Source organism: Dromiciops gliroides, chromosome 6, assembly GCF_019393635.1.
Source record: "Dromiciops gliroides isolate mDroGli1 chromosome 6, mDroGli1.pri, whole genome shotgun sequence".
NCBI classification, from domain to species: Eukaryota; Metazoa; Chordata; class Mammalia; order Microbiotheria; family Microbiotheriidae; genus Dromiciops; species Dromiciops gliroides.
Window position 1 is genome coordinate 32190865 of NC_057866.1, and position 21358 is coordinate 32212222.

Genomic DNA, 21358 nt, shown 5'->3' on the forward strand with positions numbered 1-21358 from the left:
TGTTTCAGGAATGGGGAAAAACTGAAGTCCAAGGGATTAAGTGACTTGTCTAATGTCCAATGGGTGTAATAAAGCATCAGATAGATACATGATATGAACCCAGGTTGTTTGACTAAACAACCAGTACTGTTTTGATTGTACCATAAACACCTAGTCATATTTCCTTATTTTACATATAAGAAAAGTATGATCTGATGTGGGTAAAATAAGTATTGCTGCCTATGGGAAATGGGATGGTTACCTGCAGGGCAATTCCATATGGGGTTATAATGAAGAGACTCTGAATGAGAGGCTTCTAAGCTTTTAATGAAATGTACATATGATGAGACTCCTGAGAAAGAATACTAGAATGGACCTTCAAAGTGAAAAGAGTGACAAAGGGATGAACTTTCAAATGACTAACAGAGAAACCTCATGTAGACAAATAGAGTACCTAAGAATTAGTGGTGTCTCACTATAGATTCAGAATTAGTGATTTGCCTCAATGATGGAATTAGCTGTCCCTTGAGTCCAAGTATATACAGTCTTCAATATTGCTAAGGGTAGACTTCCTGAGTTATTTCATTTTCTTCCTGGTTGAACTGAGATTTCATCTTACTACATGGTTAAAAAGGCACCTTTTCTCTTGTTAGTTCTATCCTGAAAGTGAATCTGTATGATTTCCCAATTCTTATATACTACTTTATTTGATAAATATGTTTTAGACGCATATGCTTTATTTTCTCTTCACTAATTATTTTGAGGAAGGTGAGATTAGTCTGGAATTAATATGTTAGTTTAATTATTAGTTTAGGGACAACACATGGTGGAGAAAGCAACAGAGAGCACAATGAGCTGTGGCCCATACATCTAGTTTCAAGCCAACCAAGGAGAGAAAAATGAGAGATAAATAAATTCCAGAGAGTACATTTTATTTAAACTTGAACTCAGCACCACGTAAATATGAGTCCAACCTTTTTAAGACCAATAGTAAGAAAAAAAAATATATATATATGTATATATATATATATATATATATATATATATATATATATATATATATATGGCAGAATAGAGATTGTGTTGTTCTATCTCCCTCTGATGTCTATATACTTCTATTGACTACAAAGAAGCCACAAGTTCATTTACATAGAGTGCACCAAACTCCATATTATAAAGAGTTACTAAAATTCAGATGGGTATTAAATGATAAAGCCAGGATACTAACCTATACTACTTCAAATACAAAGATTTTACTTGTGTATCATACTGTTTCCTTTCAGACCACTCAGTGAGATCAAGGGGAAAACTAATTTTGGCTGCCATATTAACAATGCACTCCTATTCACCTTAAATTCTCTAAATTCCTCAGACATATTTTATGGGAAACCCTGTTTTTCCTTAGATCTATCTTTCTATATTTATGTTGACTTTTGAACGCAAGAAGAAAAAATGTACATTTATCCTCATTTAAATTTATGCTATTCTGTTTGGACTCTGTCATGAAAGATGTTAGCTATCCTCCTAAGCTGCAAGTAATTCACAAATATAATAAACATACTATCTTTATTTGCATCCCAGTTATTGATAAAAAGTGTTGAAAAGTGTTAAGGACAGATGTCTGTGAAAGATTCACTAAGTAAACATCAATTTCATGGGCCCACTGTTTCCAAATTTATCTACAGTGTCATGGAAATGACTTGAAATAGGAAAATATTTTGATATGAATTCCTCTTTAGCCTTCAACATCCATACATGTGTGCTTCTACATTTCAATGTGTGGATTCAAACTATCTGCCATTGGCCAGATGAAACAAGGTTGAGCCAGCTTCCAAATTTTAGTGAGATTTCTGTAAGTTGAGTGATAGATTATCTTCCATATACACTTGTAGGACAGGTTTTTGTGTTTTTAATTCTTTAGTATTAAGAATGTTTAGTATTTTTTTCTCACAACAAATATTTACTTTATTTTATTTTTTCCAGTTACATGTAAGGGTAGTTTTCAACATTCATTGTCACAAGATTTAGAGTTCCAGATTTTTCTCCCTCCCTCCCTTTCGTCCCCGCTCCACAAGTCAGCAACCAGTTTAAGAATGTTTATTATAATAAGATGATGTTCAAAAGTGGTAGCTATTAAAGAGCACACATCAGTGATTGTTAGAGATATTATAATTACTGGGTGTGAAATCAAGCATTTCAAGGGTGGTCATACCTATAATGAAACAGGATCAGTTGTACCAAAAGCTAGCAGAAAATGATAAAAAAAAAAAAAAAAAAAAAAAAAAAACAACTGTAAGAACTGATAAGCTAGGCTTGTCAAACAGCTTGATTAATCTTCAGAAAACAGGAAAATAATTTGAGAGGGCCTTGGAAGGTTTACAGGCCACTATTAATTTCTCTAGTGTGACATAGGGTGTGACTTTTTAAAGTAAGAACAGGAGAAAAATGAACCAAGTAAAATCAGGTATTAGTATATTAGGGTAGTTTCCCCTTCTCTGAAAATCTTTTAGTAAAGAATAAATGACTAATTGTCAATTGTTTTAAAGGGAATCCTGGGTCAGTGATATAATGTGGTATATCTCTAGAATTCTGAGACTCCTTCCAACTTTGAAATTTTCTGTTTCTGGATTTCTATTCCTTAACTGCCTATTCCACTTAATTTTCAACTCTTCTCCCAAATATCCCTTAGGTTGTTGTTGTCTTGTTTCAGTCACGTCCAATTCTTCATGACCCTATTTTTCGTTTTCTTGTCAAAGATACTGCAGTGGTTTGCAATTTCCTTCTGTAGTTGATTTTACCAATGAGGAATTGAGGTAAACAGGGTTAAGTGATTTTTCCAGGGTTGCAGAGCTAGTAAGTGTCTGAGGCTGGATTTGAACTCATGAATGTGGGACTTTCTGATTCTAAGCCTAGTGCTCAATCCACCTAACTCCCCCAAAGATTCCCTATAAGGTGGACTATTTCCTCTTTACCTGACACCCAGTGTTCCCTTCAGTAACTTTGATGTAACTTTAGCTTTTATTAGGGATGGGCTACCCCCAAATCAACGTTATCTTTCACAGGGCTGCTAAAATATCTTTACCTGGTGAAGCCTTCATCATCTCCATGAATCCAAACTGATCTTTATCTTTTGAGATTATGAAAGTTATTTGCTTTACTTTTATAATGACATATATTTCATAATGCCAATTTCATAGATCTATGTTTCCATGGTTTAATGTCTTCTTTTGTAATCCAAAATATTTGAATAATTTACTCCTTTATATTTATAACATCCACAATAACAATTAAAGGACCTGTAAAGAAATGTTCAATAAATATTTGAATTAATAGATGATAATAAGAATAGCACATATAAAGGACTTTAAGTGCAAGATATTTCCTCTAGTAAAATCTTTGTAGTAGATAAAATCTCAACCTTGAAATTCAGAAGACCGTGGTTCAAGTCTTCTGGGCTCGTAACACACCCTGGCTGTGTAAATCTAAATGAATTACTTAAACTCTTTTATGATCTAGTCAACTTTCTAAAATGAGAAGGTGCAGAGAAAAATGTTGAATTGGACTTGTAGATGGAATTTTATTACCTGGGAATTAGTTACTAGTTTGTATAGAATACAGTTAGTAATAGAAAATGAAATATTAGATAGGCTTCTCTAACTGTCCTATGAATGAATTTTTCTACTACAGATAGCTTATCCTGTAGACAGAATGCTCGTAAGATATGAAGTCAGGAAGATCTGAGTTTAAATCCTCCTTCTGATCCTAATTAGTTTGTAGCCTTAACTAAATCACTGAACCTCTCTGTGTTGACACCAGTTTTTCTCCTTAAAATGGTGATCATATTATCTACTGTACTAAAGTGACAGAGTTGTTCTGAGGTTTGGTAAAGATAATATGTAGACTAAAATGCTCTATAAATGGCACTCATTATTAGTAAAATATGGTGCCTTAGTGGTGATCTTTTATTTTTCTTTGTATGAGACTAGTGTTATTTGTTTCGGCAGGTAAAAGCATGGCATTTAAATGTTGAGTTAGAGGGCTTACTTTGCTCTAACTGCAAGTCACCATACATAGTTTCAGCCAAGCTTTTATTTAATCAGTGATTTTAGCCATAGTTGTGTTATTTTTAAATTGAAGATTTCAGTGAAATAGTTTATCAACAGACTTTTATCAGATCAGGGACTTCTCTGAAGCTCAGAAATCCCCTCCCTCCTATTCTAAGGTGGAAAAAACAAAAAAACTAAATCTTAGCTTTCAAAATGTGGACTCTGCTTGGGAGGGTGATATTATGGGAGAAAGTTCTGGCTAAGCCCAACATCCTGGTAACTTGAATATTTAACAGTGAAGAAAAGAAAGACTTAAAATAGTTATTTCATGTATCATATTCTTCTATTAATTAGTCAGAATCCTAGAATTTTAGAACTAAGAGACTTCAGGGATACTTTTGTTGATCCACTTAAGTTTAGACTAAATTGACATGAAATGAAGTCAGAGTTGATTAAATCAAGGGGTACTGCAACCAAAAATATGACAGACATACTGGAAAAACGAGGGCTCCTCCATAGATGGCTACCTGTATAGTTAGCATAAGGGTGTAGAAGATAGCACAAGAGAGCTTCTAAAATGGATGTTGATGAGAAATATGTTATATATCAATGACAAAAGATAAGTAAAATGTGAATTGATGAGGGTCAAAATATATTGTCAGGAAAATTATATACAGCTTATGATTGTATAGCAATACACTATTACACAATTATACATATGAAAAATATATCATACATATACATATGTATGTATATAAAATTGCCCTTATTCTGATTACTTTGTTCATAGTTAGTTCAGACATCTGTGTTTTACAACAGTGTAAATTAATTTTATATCACATAGTGGTAGAGATTTGATCCATGATTTCATTAATATAAGAAACATAAAAGATAGGAAACATTTTTACCAATGTGAGTCAGTATTTTATCTTCAACTTATAATCTTTAAAGAGTGATTCAAGGCACTGAAAGGGCAAGTGACTTACCCATAGCCACATAGCAAATATGCATCAGAAGCAGGATTTTAATGTAACCATAAGGCTAGCTTTATAGCCATTATGAAATACTATCTCTTTAAGTAAAAAATTCCTAAATTTTAAAACTGTACAAAAATGGACCAGGATTGCTTGTGAGTTTGTTAATTGGTTGCTCCTTGTTATAGGACTTAAAACAAAGACTTGATCTTTACTTATTTGGGATATTATATAGGAATGAGATTCTGAGGCTGATATTGGTTGGTACAAATGGCCTCTCAGTTTCTTCCCTAGTGTAGGGGCCAAATTTTAATTGGGGAGTGTTAGCTAGGTGACTCACCACAATATTGGTGCAAGGAAGGAGATTGACAGCTTCTTTCAAAAGCAGAACAGGGTTTATTAACAAGAAAAAAGCAAGATTAGTAGAATTAAGGGAAAGGAAAAAAAAAGAATGGGGGAAGGGAAACTATACAAACTGAATCACAGAACTGCCCAGGGCTCAGCTGAACACAGTTATGTGACCTGCTTCTTTGCGGGCTCCAAGGCCAGAAAGACAAAACTCCTCCCTTCTCCTTCCCAGCAGACCCTAGGCAGCCCCAAGCTCATTAGCTGGCAGCCCTGACAGTCACATGACTGCCCTCAATGGGCTTCCAGTCATTATAATTTTGCCAGGCCCAGGTAGGCGTTGGCAAGTGGTGATGATGTGAGCTACCAGTGGCATGGTGAGGGCTACAACCAGTGGGTGGAGCACTGCGCTGTTGCTGAGGCCTGGCATCTGATCTCCAGGCCAGTGTGCACACCAGGGATTTTTAATTCTAGCCAAAAGATGGAGTCATAAAAACTTCAAATCACAATGAATTCTTTCCACTCTTCTGTGATTCTACTTAATGGATTAATTTTCAGGTGCAGCCTTTCATTATGAAAGAATTATCTGCAGAGTTCTTTAAAACAATCCATTCACTTTAGCTAACTTTACAAATCTTTGGCATACATACAGTTTCTCAGCAACACATCTTTTTTTATAAAGCAAAAGAGACGTGAAGAGTACCTAAAATGCTTTAGGTTATCTCCCCCCTCCTTTGCAAGTAACTTTAATTAAAACAAACATTAAACCTACTGTGGTTCTTGTGAGCTTGAGTCATGATTTATGTTTCAACAGACTTTAGAATTAGTCCACTTAAAAGGAGGCAAGGATAGAACAAATGTTTGACAACGCTAGGGTCCTATCTAATTGACTGGCGCATTCTGAAGCTGTGCACATGAGCTATATTCCTAGTATGGCTCCACTATGAGAAGCATCCTCCATGATGAGGAGAATCTACCTTCCTGCCCCCAGCACATTAATCAGTGAACCCATGTGTTTATCAGAGGTACTTTGAAACTCATAGTAATGTCTTAGGAAATGTACCTGTTAATCAAAAGTATTCTTCTTCTATTGCAATTAAACATTGACATTCTGCATTATTTTAAAAAGTGGTTTGTGATTAGTAAACCCTTAGATTTTTCATCCCTTTCTTCCTATTTGTCCCCATCCATTCATCCTTCCCATAGAGCTGAGAAAGTGAGAAAGACAGAGATAGGAGAAAAAAAATCCCACTAGTACCAGAATTTGCGTGGTTCCACTGTCCAAAGAAATGTTTCTCAGAAGCAGCAGCATGGTACCATGGAAAGTAATTGAGATATGAAGTCATAGAACACAGGATAAAATCCCCTTTCTGTTGTTATTTGTTCTTGAAGAGGATCATGGCATAGCATCAGGGTGATGGCATGACTTGCAGAAAATTGAATTTAAATGAGACAAGGCTGTGCAAAGTCACCAGCCTCACATTTGAGTCCAGTGCCAAGATAGCTATCAGGATTGATGGAGATTGCCCCAGACATTTAAGGCAATTGGGGTTAATTAACTTGCTCAGGATCACACAGCTAGTGTCTGAGGTTAGATTGGAACTCAGGTCCTCTCAACTTTAGGACTGCCTAGGTGCCGCTACATACTAGCTGCATTGCCTTGGATAAATATAACTTGAATGATTCTTTTTAAATATATTCAACTAGATGCCCCATAGATATCTTAAAATAAACTTATAAAAACCAAAACTCATTATCTTATCCCATAAAACTCTTGTTTTCCTAACTTCCCTATGTTACACATGGTACCACAGTATTCCCAGTCACTCAGGCTCCCAAGCTAAGAGTCATCTTCAACTTCTCACTCAATTTCACCCCATTGCTTCTCTCCTTAAGTCCATCAGTTGTTAAGTCCTATATATTTTATTTTCATAGTCTTTTGTACATGTCTTCTCTGGCAATTTGACCTTGTTAGAAACCTTTATCTATTCCCACCTGGATTGTGTCAAAAGTCTTCTCGTTTGTCAACCTGAGTTATGTGTTACAAAACTATGGTCGATCCTTTATTCATCTGTCAAAAGGATCTTTCTTAACCAGACCACCAACATGTCAACTTCCCCCCTTCCTACTGTCATGGCCAATTTAGTAAATTCTGGTGATCCCTATTTCCTCTAGTATCAAATAGAAATCTTTGGCTTGGCTCACAAAGACTTTCATAACATGAACCTTTCCTCAAATCACCAGTATTCTTAAACCTTACTCCCATTCATGTACTCTGTGGTGCAGTGACATTGGCTTCCTTCCTGCTCATGTTCCTCTCAATAGATAGTACAGGTCCAGTTTCCAGGTATTTCTATTAGCTTTCCTCTATGTCTGTCTGAATCCCACCCCCTCCCCACTCCTCTCTGTTTCCTCACTTTTCTAGCTTCCTTTAAAAAGATAAAAATCACACCTCCTAAAAGAAACCTTTTGTTGATCCCCCTTACTGTGAATGCCTTCCGTTTATGAATATTTCCAATTTATCCTATTCATATCCTGTTTCTAAACAATTATTTGCAAGCTGTCTTCCCTGATTAAGGGAATTTCCCTAAGAACAGAGACATTTTCTTGCCTGTTTTTTTTTTTGTATGACCACAAATTAGCACAATGCAATGCACAGTGGACATATTTAATTGATACATGTTTACTTCATTTTACTGCTTCAGATCTCAGTTTCCTAATCTGTTAAATGAGTGGATTGTATCCACTACCTCTAAGGACCCTTCCCACTCCACAAGTATGATTGTATGATTACTTTCAGAGAAACGCAGTGATAAAAAATTAAAGGTGGTCTTGGTAAGTGATCTGTTCTCTTTCTTTCTCAGTCAACCATTCCAAGCCAAGGATCTGAGGGAAAAACAAACTAACAGACAGACAGACAATCATATCTTGTGTTAACTAAATGGTTGCAGTGAAAAGATCATCAGAATATGAAAAAACTTAGGTTAGTGACATTACTCTGGTTACTTGAATACAAAACCACCATGACAAGCTCAAAGTGCTTTCTCTGACATGTGACCCATGGAAAATGATTTGCCATTGAGACAATGGAGATTTGCACAGATAAACTGATTCAAGGTGTCTTCAATCCTCACTCTCTGTGGATACATATCTGCCATTATGCCTAAACTTTTTAGAGGCCTATTAATGTCAGATTTGGTTCCAATATTGAACGACACCTACCAGGAGACTTGATTTAATTATGTCCAGCTCATAACACGATAATTAATAAGCATTTTTAGAGCTTACTACAGACCAAGAACCACACTAAGTACTGCTGATACACATAAAAACAAGAAATTTCACAATTTAAACATGTTTTTAATAATTATTTTTTTTGTTTCTACTTTTGAAGTCATTGTGTCCTTTTTGAAGTTGCTATATTCAACAGTTCATACACTTGTATTTATACTTAGTATCCTCATATGTTAAAAAAAAAAACATAGGGGAGGTTAAACTCACTTATACTACCTTCCTCAAATATTTATTTTTGCTAGGAAAGAACTTTGTATATCATGAATGTGTACATAAACCTCAGTGTACTCTGACTGATCTACCAGATGTTAATGTACACCAATACATTTCTGCTTCTCAGATTTTCCCTGTATCATTCTTTTAAATTCTCTCCATTGACAGATAACCATACCCTTTCAGTCTCTCCCTGAGTGGGTGAGGAAAAAGGGAGGGAGAAGAAAAAAATAAGGAGAGATAAGTAGAGGATTGGCAGAGAAGTAGAGGGAGGAATTGGAGGATATTCTATACCATATGTCTGTGTTCCATTGTTTCTTTTAGTGAACTCCTTAGAAAATGTCAAAAGAAAATTAAAAAAAAAACATTTTTTTAATCTTCTCTAGGTCTAGTATTGTAACATGGAAGGTAGGAAGCTAGTTTTTTTTTCCCTTAATATGGAACAAGTAAGATGAGAAATACTGGTTAAAAATATAGAGATTTTCAGTATGGAAAGGGAAAAAGGTAGGCCAGACTTTGGGACTTGAGGATGAAATGTAAACAAGTGATCTGGAAAGCATTTGAGGCCAAAATGGAACATCATAAGAGCATGAGTTTTGGGGAGTTGTTTCTGGAGAGGGAGCTTAATGGATAAACTTGGTAACCCAAATTCACCCTAGCACTTAATTCATTTTACGATTTGATTCTCTTTTTTTGCTCCTAACAATGGAGACTCTGGCCAGGTTCATGAGATTATCCATTCCTACCTTAAAAATGGAAAGAACAGAGGCAGCTAGGTGGCACAGTGGATAAAGCACTGGCCCTGGATTGAGAAGGACCTGAGTTCAAATCTGGCCTCAGATACTTGACACTAGCTGTGTGACCCTGGGCAAATCACTTGACCCTCATTGCGACCCCCCTGAAAAATGGAAAAAATTTGGGGAAAGGAGGGTGGGAGAAAAATTTAGAACTAGAAATTGTATGAAAACAAATATTGAAAACTATCTTTATATGTAACTGGAAAATAATAAAATTTTTTAATGATTAAAATAAATGAAAAAAATTAAAAATTAAACAAAAAAAATAGCAAGATTTGTAGTATTCCTATTCCCAGCATTAACACTTTTGCCCCTTGGGAAGCTGGTATGGTTAAAAGGAGAGAAGGCTTTTAATCCCACTCTGGCAGGGAGATGGATGTTCCTTTAAATGTTGAAATATCAAACACATGCATTTGACTTTTTTGTGTTTTGTACATTGTTATCAATGACTTAGATTAAAACCTTGATGGAATGCTTATTTAATTTTTTTTTTAGATCACACAAAGTTGGGAGCCATAATTGAGTAACTCATTGGATAATAAGAATAATTGTCCCAAAACATCTTGACTGATCTTTTGAATGATTGATCAAATATAATAAAATAAGTTAGACTCAGTTCTTTGTTTTACCAAAAAAAAAAATTTGGACAGTTAGAGAGTAAGATAGCTATAAAGTAGTTCATGGAAAAAATATGAGTGCTTAATTCACATTCTTATCATAATTTCTCTATGTAAATATGATATCTTTATTCATTCTCCCAGCTTCTAATCATTCCTCCTCCAATTTAACCTCCAACATTAGCATATGGCATGGGACTGAGGGGGGGGGATAAAAACAAACAAAAACAAAGAACAAAAAACTCCCTACTAATTATGGCTATCCTAAAGTGGAAAGAAAGTTAGTAGGATTTTCATTACAAGAGGACCATGTTTTAGAAATATTGCATAGTGAATTCTTCTTCTGGTATGTTTTACACTAGGGGACCTGTCAGGTCTCTTCCAGTTCTGATATGTTGTGATAAATTCAGTTTTTTTGCATTTGTGAGTATTGTCTTAGTTATAATAGTAACAGAAACAGCAGCAACAACAGCAGGAGCAAAAATAGCAGCAGCAGCAACAGCAACAACAGAAGCAAGACGTTTAGACTAGGATATATTCCCGTTTGCCATAGGTACAGTGTTAGTAATATCACTGACCCCTCTATTCATTCCTTTCTTGTAAAATCAGTTTATTATACCATATGACCAGACCTCTATAATTCTTTCTAGCTCCAAAATGCTGAAACAGAGTCCAATTCTTTATTATATAAAATGAAATACAATAATAAATATGATTCATTTGCCTCCCTCAAGGAGTTGATAGCAGAACATGAAATAGCTTGTATGAGTCCTAAACTATAACATCTGATCAAGATGAAAAGCACTGATATCCTTAATATGATTATGGACATGTAGACTTCACAAATAGAAGATGAGAAAGGTACAGGATTACCCAGATTGAAATGGGGTCAAAGGAAGTCCCTTACTAAAAGAGCCAGAAAGTTTTTTAGTGGCATAGGAAATTATCTACAAAGCAAAATGATATGCAATTATTAAAGTGGAAAGACTATTAGATATGAAAACAATTTTTACAAAGCTTTAAATTCATTGTGACTGTTGTTTCTGCTTCTTACTATCCATCTGTAAAATGAAGGGGTAGGATAACCTAGCTTTTAAAGTCTTTTCACTTTTAAATCCATGATCCGATGGTCTGTGAACCTATAAACATATTTTCACCAACATTTTTACTAGATATTCAGCAGATAAATGTCTTCTATGTGCAAGTGGGGCTAAATAACTGTGTGATGTAACTTCAGCCTGAATAGTCATGATGCATCTTGTCTTTTCAGATAAACATTCAGTCAATCCAGATGTTTGGCATTATGCAAACACAATTTCTGAGACTGATTTCTGTGTATGCATGTGTAATAGAGTGAAATTACTAAAGATTTTAGAATCATGTAGAAACAAATTTGCCACCACATACACGTAGGATATAGAATAAAATATATTGTCCTAACATTTCCTTCTAGTTGGGTACTGATTAGATTTCTTAATATGAATTTATTCTAAAATATTTCCATGAATCCCTAATATTACTATTTGAGTAAGATATATATGCCTCAAAGACAAGTGTTATGGTCTTTCTATCTTCAGTGCCTGTCAGTGACTAGAACAGAGTAGACATTTCATAATATTTTTTGAATTGGATTAGAATGTTGTGGATATTCTCTCCATCAGTGCAAATCACAACCCATTCATGTTTTGAATTTGTCATTTGGTAAATGATAATTGCTTTCTGGTATAACTAGTGTTATGAATGTAAACCAATGTATACAGTGAAAAAGAACTTAGTAAAAAGCTGGCTTCTAATACTAGCTATGTGACCTAGGGAAATTCATGTAATTTCTATGTTATTAATAACAGTTACTATGATACTATGCTCTATAAATTATTAGATATGTAGTTATGAGTTATATTATATGGGGAAGACTTTTATACTTCTGGAACTTTATTCACAGAAAATAGGAAAGATCATTTATGTGATGCCTGCTAATCACACTACACATATGATATTAAGGACAGGACAAACTTGCCCTGATAAAAGAGATCAGAAACTAGATTCCCTCTCTTCCTTGCAAGAATGCTGGGGTAGGTGGGGGGAGCTATGGTAGTACAATATAGCATTGTATTTTGGGGTAGGAAAATTTAAAGTTGAAATTGTTTGAGAAATATTTTAAATAAACATAATAAGACAATCACTACAAAAAAAAAACATCCAAATAATGCCATAGGAAAATGCCCAGAGGAGCAAAACTCACAGAAGAATGTGCTGAAATCATCTTTTAACCAAGAACAATTTGGAAGGTCAGAAGGAGGGAGCTGCTGTGCTGATACAGGAGTCAAGCCCAACCCTACAGTCACCCAGACACAGATTCAGTCCCAGGAAGGCCTCACCAGAGAAGGAGACCTCCAGAGCTTCTGAATCAGCTGAGGTGCCAGTGTTGTCTTGAACTAAGCTCATAGTCTGGTTAGAGGGCTGATCCCTGGGCAGGGGGGAGACTACAGGGGTCTATGCTGGTGCTGAGGCACATCTTGGATTTTACACCCCTGATAAGAACCAGGAGGTAGGCTTGAGTAGCAGTGGCTCAGGTGGGGGAGAGGCACAGGCTCGTCAGAGCTAACAACCACGACACACAAAGCTGGTTGATTAGCAAGTTGGTCTAGGGTCATCTATGGACCAGGGAACAGGAAAGGTAAGTGAAGAACCTGATCCTGCTTAAATCATACCACCTGGGACTTCTTAAGCTTGGGATACTGCAGCCTGGAAACAGTGACTCACTTTAAGGATCTAAAAGTCAAGCAAAAAAAGGCAAGATGAGGAGACAGAGAAAGGTGAGGATCATAGAAAGTTTCTTCAGTAACAAGCAAGACCGAGGTGTACCCTCAGAGGAAGATGTCAACATCAGGGCCCCTATATCTAAAGCTTCCAAGAAAACTATGAATTGTTCTCAGGCCATAGAGGTGCTCAAAAAGGATGTTGAAGATAAAGTTAGAGAGGTAGAGGAAAAAATGTAAAGAGAAATGAGGGTGATTCAGGAAAGACATGAGAAAAAAGTCAACAGCTTGAAAAGCCAAATGGAAAAGCTCTCTGACAAAAATAATTGCCTAAGAATTAGGATTGAACAAATGGAAACCAGTGACTTTATGAGAAACCAAGACACAATAAAGCAAATCCAAATGAATAAAAAATAGAGGGCAATGTGAAATATCTTCTGGGAAAAACTGCTGACCTGAAAAATAGGTCCAGGAGTGATAATTTGAAAATTATTGGTCTACCTGAAAACCATGATCAAGGAAAAGCTTAGACATCATCTTCCAAGATATTCTCAGGGAAAATTGCCCTGAAATTCCCAGAAGAAGCTAAAATAGAAATTGAAAGAATCCACCAATCTCCTCCAGAAAGAGATCCTAAAAGGAAAACTCCTAGGAATATTATAGCCCAATTCCAGAACTCTCAGGTCAAGGAGAAAATTTTGCAAGCTGCCAAAAAGAAAGAATGCATGTACTGTGGAGCCCCAGTCAGGATAGCACAAGATCTAGCAGTATCTACATTAAAGGACTGGAGGGGATGGAAGATGATATTCCAGAGGGCAAAGGAATTGGGATTACAACCAGGAATAACCAACCCAGAAAAATTCACATGATCTTTCAGAGGAAAAAATGGGACTTTAATGAAAAAGAGCACTTTTAGATATTTGTGATGAAAAGACCTGAACTGAATTTTATATTTTACTTTCAAATACACGACCCTTGAGAACTATAACAAATTGGAGTTGGGGGACATACCTAGGGTCTTGCAGTGGGTGACTATCTTGTGTCTGAGGCAGGGTTTTGGCTGGGATCCCCCTGGGTCCAGGGATGATGCTTTGTCCACTGTGTCACTAGCTTTCCCATGATGACATCCTTAGGGTTAAATTGAGGGGGGAGGGGAATGCACTGGGGGAGGGGAAAGGGCAGAGGTGAAATCCTACATGAAAGAAACAGGAAAAGGCTTATGGAGTGGGGGAAGAGATGGGAGAGAAGCAAGGCATTAAATGAATTTTACACTCATCAGAAAAGGCTCAAAGACCTTAAACTCATCAGAGCTGTTTCAAGGAGGGACTAACACACACCCAACTGGATGGAGTAATCTATTTAATCTGGGCAGCAAATGAGCCTAACACTCATCAGAATTGGCTCAAATACCTCAATCTCATTAGAAGTGGCTCAAGGAGGGAATAATTTACATACTCAATTGGGTAGAGTAATTTCTCTAACCCTGCAGGGAAATAGGAGGGGAAGGGGATAAAGAGAGAGGGGCAAAAGAAGGAAGGGCAGAGTGGGGGAGGGGACAGACAGAAGCAAATCACTTTTGAAGAGTGATAGGATGAAAAGATGGATAATAGAATAAATATCATGGGGAAGGGCATAGGATGGAAGGGAAACAGTTAACAATAATAATCATGAAAAAGAGAAAAGGGGCAAACATTTTACAAAAAAATATTTATAGCAACTCTTTGTGGAGGCTAAGAATTGAGAATCGAGAGAATATCCATCAATTGAGGAATGATGGAAGAAGCTGTGCTATATGATTGTGGTGGAATGGTTTTGTGCTATAGGAAATGACAAACAGGATGATCCCCCAAACACCTGGAAAGACTAATGAACATTGATATATAGTGAGGTGATCAGAGCTGGGTGGACTTTGTGCATAGTGACAAGCAGAATTGTTCAATGAGCAATTGTGAATGACTTAACTACTCTCATCAATGCAATGATCCAAGACAATCCCAAAGAACTAATGAGGAAGCTTACCATCCTCCCCCATAGAAAGAACTGATAAAAAGAACACTTGTGGATTGTACATGTATAACCTGGTTGTGATCTTGTGGAGGGGAGAAGAAAGGGAGGGAGGGAGAAAAAATTGGAACTCTAAATCTTATGGAAATGAAAGTTGAAAACTACCCTTATATATAACTGGGAAATATAAAATAAATGTTTGTTGATTAAAAAAAAAAGAATATTGAGGAAAGAAAAATAGTTCACATGAGTTATATTATTATGATCCCTAGATAAATATTTTCCAAATATAATTGCTAACACATTGATATGTCAGGAAGCTGTTATATCCCTATTAGGCAGGCAAATCCTTCTATATAGAAGTAAGTCTTAAGCTGTCTATAATATACAGTTGGAAAAGGTTTCTTGAGCTTCAGAAATATTGTCACTTGCCCATGGTTATATGGTTTCAAAGGTGGAACTTGATTAAAGGTTGTGCTGTCTCCCATTCAAAACCTTGACCCCACGTTATCACTCTAGCAGAAGTTAATATCGATAGTCCCATTTTTATTAATAAAGTAAGGTACTAATATAAAGAATACAATTAGGAATGAGATTATCTGTTACTGTTTTATGTTTCTATTATCTTTCTACAACTAAACATTATTATTTTTAAATCTACATATTTACCTGTTTGTAATGTATTTCTGGAATCAGGGGACTTCTGCATAATATAATGTTAATAGCGTACAATGAATCTCTGATACCTTTAGCATTTCTTTTAAACTCACACACCCAGATTGACTTGTCAAAAATATGAGCTTATAATAAAAGTCTACCCATCAAATGAGACAATTTTTGATTAGACTTTTTATTAATTTAATGGTCCTTTCAAAATGCATTTTCTTTTTTCTAAAGGATATTATTTATGCTATTTTTGATAGACTTTATAGCCATAGTACGCATAACTGTCAGATTTCACATATGGTACCAACTAATATATCTGGCTACAAAGTAGAATCATTTTATTGTACTTTGGATTTTGATGCTTATGGATTGAAGCAAACTTTTGGCATGACTGGGACCTCATATCTCAGTTCTGACATATATCACCTATATCACCTCTGTGACTTTAGGCAAGGTTTTTTTCTTTTTTCCTGTTCATATGGATAGCCTGTAATTTCTTCATCTATAAAATGAGGGTATTAGACTAGAAAAGCACTCAGATCCCTTCCATTTCTAATTCTGTGATCTTTTATAAATTACTTAATGTCACTTTGTATGAATGTGGAACCTGGAGGGGAAAATAATGACCAGTTTATAACTGAAGTGACACAATACAAAATAGAAAGGAATGAAACTGACTGATTGCCTTAAGGTATTTAGTCCACCAAACTAAATAATGAAGAATAATCAATTTATTTTTAGGCTACATATAGGAAGCCTTGGGTTATGTTTACTCACATATTCACTTCATTGATTTGATCAATAAGTATTATTTTAGATATTTATTAAATAAGTATCATTTATTATTAATTTATTAAATAAGTATTATTTATTATTAATTTATTTAATAAACACTTATTAAATGTCTATTATGCATGGCACTGTGCCAATGCTGAGGATGCAAGGATACAACATATAATAAAAAGTTATGTTCTCAACTAATTTACATTCTATCAGACTGGATATTTTACTAGGCAGGGCGGAAAGTTGGAAGGATTTACCCATTGATGCTTTCAGAGCCCATGATTTCATTGGTGAGGGTAAAGCTTTGTTTCAGTTATTCATTATTATTAATGTGCTTGATAGAGTAGTTTTTCAGGTTTTCATGGTCAAAATCTCCATTGCTCTGTGTCTAACCTAGTAAAAAAAAATGTGTCCCTAAGTTTGGCTAAGCTGATACTCATTCTGCCATCATACTCCCTAACACTAGTCTTGTGTACAAAGCTAGTATATCTTGGTAGTACCTGCTAGAATTTATATTCTGATAACATATCCCTTGAGAGAATCAGAAGACCTACAAAGACATTTAGGAACTTTATTTTTTATTTTTAATTTTGTAAGGTAGCTAGGTAATACTGTGGATTGAGCAATGATCTGTAGTTAACACCTGAGATAAAATTTGGCCTCAGACACTTACTGAATTTTCACCCTTGGCTCTAACCTTGTTCATTTTCATTGTCTGTAAAAATGGGGCTAGTGAACTCAACTTCTTCCAGGATTTGTTGAGAAGATAAAATGTAAAAAGTATTTTGCAAGCATTAAAGCACTATACAAATTTTGGTACTCACAAATTCATTCATTGAATCTTCTTAGATAGAGAATGTTTTAAATCATGGAAAATACCTAGCATTATTGGAATTGAATTTGTGTAATAATAATATTTAGCTTTTAATGTAAACTCGTTTATGGAAAAAAAGGTTGATTGATTCCCCATTTTTTTTTATTTCCCAAGTATTTATCAATGTCTCACACATAGGGGGTGCTTGAGCAGTGCTTTAGATGTCCTATGGCAAAGTCAAGTTGAAGAAGAAGGGATTAATAGGAAAATATGATATACAAGTTGTACAGAAAATTGACACAGATATATAAGGCTAAGATAATATTTCTCAAGAGATTAGTGATCAAAGAGATTGAGAGAACAGTTTTAACAAGAAAAAAATCAATTTATCAATAATTATGTTAAAAAACTAATACTGAGATCAATAAAAATGGTGCAGTCATTGGAAAAATATTCATGATGACAATGTTTTAACAAATAAAATCATCAATAAAATATAATGACCTAAAATTATAATTTTTATCATAATTTTGGAAAATAATGAGGAAACATTATTTTTCTTCTTGAAAATATTATAAAACTTTTTAGGTGGAATGGTAGACAAATATCACCTTAGTCACCTCTGTGACTTTGGACAAGTTGTTTTTATTTTTGTTTTTGTTTTGTGCTGTTTTGCTTTTACCCTAGCATTTCTGGGCTTTAATTTACCCCTCTCTTAAAGGAAGGTGTTACATTAGAATGTCACTCAGGTCCTTCCCATGTCTAAAACTATGATTCTGTATAAATCACTTAATCTCACCTTGCCTCAATTTCTTTCTCTCTACAATTAGGTGTGGGACTAGAAGAAAGTTAACATAACTTCCAGCTCTTAATCAATGATGATGCCCTTAAACTTTTACCTGATTACAAGGGATGCTTTATTTTACTCTGGTGCAATTGGGCATTAGATTCCTATTAAAAACTAATGTTTTGTTTTGTTTTGTTTTGTTTTTGCATGTGTGTGTTCTTTGTTTTAAGAAATGACTTCTAATTCAAGAGTGAGAGTTTATAATCAGGTATTTTTGATGCTGGGTGTTTAAAAATAATCATAAACTATGAATCTATATACATTTCTATTCATTCCAATATCTTCCTCAAGTCCCCTCACACACACATATATATATATATATATATACATATTCATTAATCATATTTATTGAAATGTTAAACTTATTTTATTTGCGTATATGGATACTTGTTTTGGTTTAATCCAGATATTTTCTCTTATTCAACGAAGCATTTTCCAAGCTCATTAACACATTGCTGGAGATATAATTACAATTTCACTTGGCACAGCGTTTCCCTGTTGATTGCAGGGTGGAGAATGGTTCCCTTTGGTGCCTTTCTCTCTCATCTGGAGCAAAGAACCTAACTGCTGTGACCACTTATGAGAAAAATTTGGCACAGACAGGGCCCCAGATGGAAATCGCTTCAGTTTGCTTGCAGAAGTAGCATCTGGGTCTCTGATTGGCTTCCTGGTTAGATTCTTATGAGACCTCTTGAACTTCTCAACTGATTGAGATTGGTGCATCTGGGAAATAACCTGTGGGATAAAGGTCAACATATAATCAGGAAAACTTGTAAACCAACTTGTAACTCCATGATAAAGAAAAACTCACATTGTAGATGATGGACTGGTGACTTCTAGCTTTCTCAGAAACACTTAACTTGATTGACCAAGACTGACGATGATTCAGTCCAAAATAATCCATCTCAACTTGCTAGATAGAATTGACATTCTCAAGCATGAATTGGTCTGTCAGTACATAGCACATTCTTTATGAATCTGGGAAAGTAATGGGAATCTGTTTTTACTTATTGATCACTTTGTGGAGGGAATTCTGCTATTGAACCTCCCACAAAAATTCATAGTCAAACATTAGCAAGAATCTTCATAAAATGAACCAGATTTTGTTCTTTTTCATACATTGAAAGGACCCCAGTGCCCATATAGTCCAATCCATACCTTAAAAACAATATCATTTATATCTTATTGGGGAAATGGTCAATGTGTCTCTGCTTGAAGGCCTCTAGGGAAAAAAGAAAATAGGTCTTGAGAACTATCGTTCTACTTTGAGATTCCACTTTGCATTTATTAGGAAGATCCTCAAATCACAACATCAAGCCCCGATTTAGCTTTTTTTTTTCTTTTTTTTGGTAACTTTCCCTAATTCACTGCTCCAAGTTCTAGCATCCGATAAAAATAAGATGCATCTATGCTCTAAATATGACCCTCCAAATACACAAAGAGAACTATGAAGTCTCCTCATATGAACAAGAAAAGAACAAACTTTTATTTTAGCATAAACATCCCAATTTTCTTTGATTGATTTATAAAAAAATAAAGGATAAACAGGGGGCACAGTGGATAAAGTGTTGGGCTTTGAGTCAGGAGGACTCGTATATCTGAGTTCAAATCTGGCCTCAGACACTTACTAGCTTTTTGATCTTGGGCAAGTCACAACTTTTTTCTCAGTTCCTCATCTGTGAGATAAGGTGGAGAAAGAAATGACAAACCATTCCTGTATCTTTGGAAAGAAAACCCCAAATGGGGTCAGAACTGGCATTAATTAAAAACAAGAAGCATAAACACTTAGGAAAGGTAATTACTCTTAGAATTTGTGATTTAAAATTTGTATATTTTTATTTGAAAGTGAAGTCTTTTTGTTCTACAATAAATAACTTTAGTATGCATGTTTGATGTTCATATTGATGTTTTAATTTTATATATAGCATAGAAATAATTATTTAATAAATGTTTTAAACGAGCACTTCAATTTTTCTTCCTTTACTTTTCATCTATTCACCCAACATCAAAAGCAAAATGTTTATGCAGCATAACACAAAGATTCTTTATTTCCAGTGCAGAGTAAGAGCAATTTCTTCTTTCTAGATTATTTATATTGTATTGAAAGTGCTGAATACCCCTCCATTTCCAAGAGGCATTAGTTTGACATGATCTATAAATATAAGCATAGAATAATATCATAGGGTGATAAAGGAAGAACTAGAAAGGGCAGAAGAGGTCATAGTTCAATTCATAAGGCCTTTCAGTATCTGTGGTAAATAAGCTTAAACTTGCAGGTATGGGTGGATGAACAAAGAAACAGATAATTGTAATATACAGAGGGAAACAGAACAAGCATGAGATTTTGTCAGCATAAAGAATGAATATATGAATGGAATAGAATGTAAAGAAATTCCCTCTACAAATACAAGGGGGCAACTTCTCTGTAATTTACAATCTCAAAGAATTGCCTAGATCACTAAAGGGATCCTAGGACAATTGCCCAAGGTCACAAAGAAAACGTATTTAGAGGTGGCTTATTAAACTAGTTCTTCCTCATTTCAACCAAGCTATCTTTTACTATTTCATACTAGCACTTATAATATATGAGGGAGAAAGCCCATGCACACACATATATGCACACGCACAGACCTTTGTAAGTGGTGAAATGAAGAGAGAGTGAAGTAAGGAACAGAAGGGCCTCTCTACCAAAAGAGAAATAGAAAAAGGAATTCTGGAAAAGAAAGAAAGAGAGAGAGACAGAGAGAGAGAGAGAGAGAGAGAGAGAGAGAGAGAGAGAGAGAGAGAGAGAGAGAGTGAAAGAGAGAGAGAGAGGAGAGAGAAGGAAGGAAGGAAGGAAGGAAGGAAGGAAGGAAGGAAGGAAGGAAGGAAGGAAGGAAGGAAGGAAGGAAGGAAGGAAGGAAGGAAGGAAGGAAGGAAGGAAGGAAGGAAGGAAGGAAGGAAGGAAGGAAGAAAAAAATGCATTCTGTAAAAGCATTGGAGTTAAGCTTTGAAGGAATGGTAGGAAAATGGTATGATATTAAATGCTTAACAACTCTTTGGGGAAAAATAAGTGTATAGACAACATATTTTTTTTGGGGGGGCAGACAATGAGGGTTAAGTGACTTTCCCAGGGTCATACAGCTAGTTAAGTCTCAAGTGTCTGAGATCACATTTGAACTCAGGTGCTCCTGAATCCAGGGCTGGTGCTTTATCCCCTGTACCACCTAGCTAACTCCTA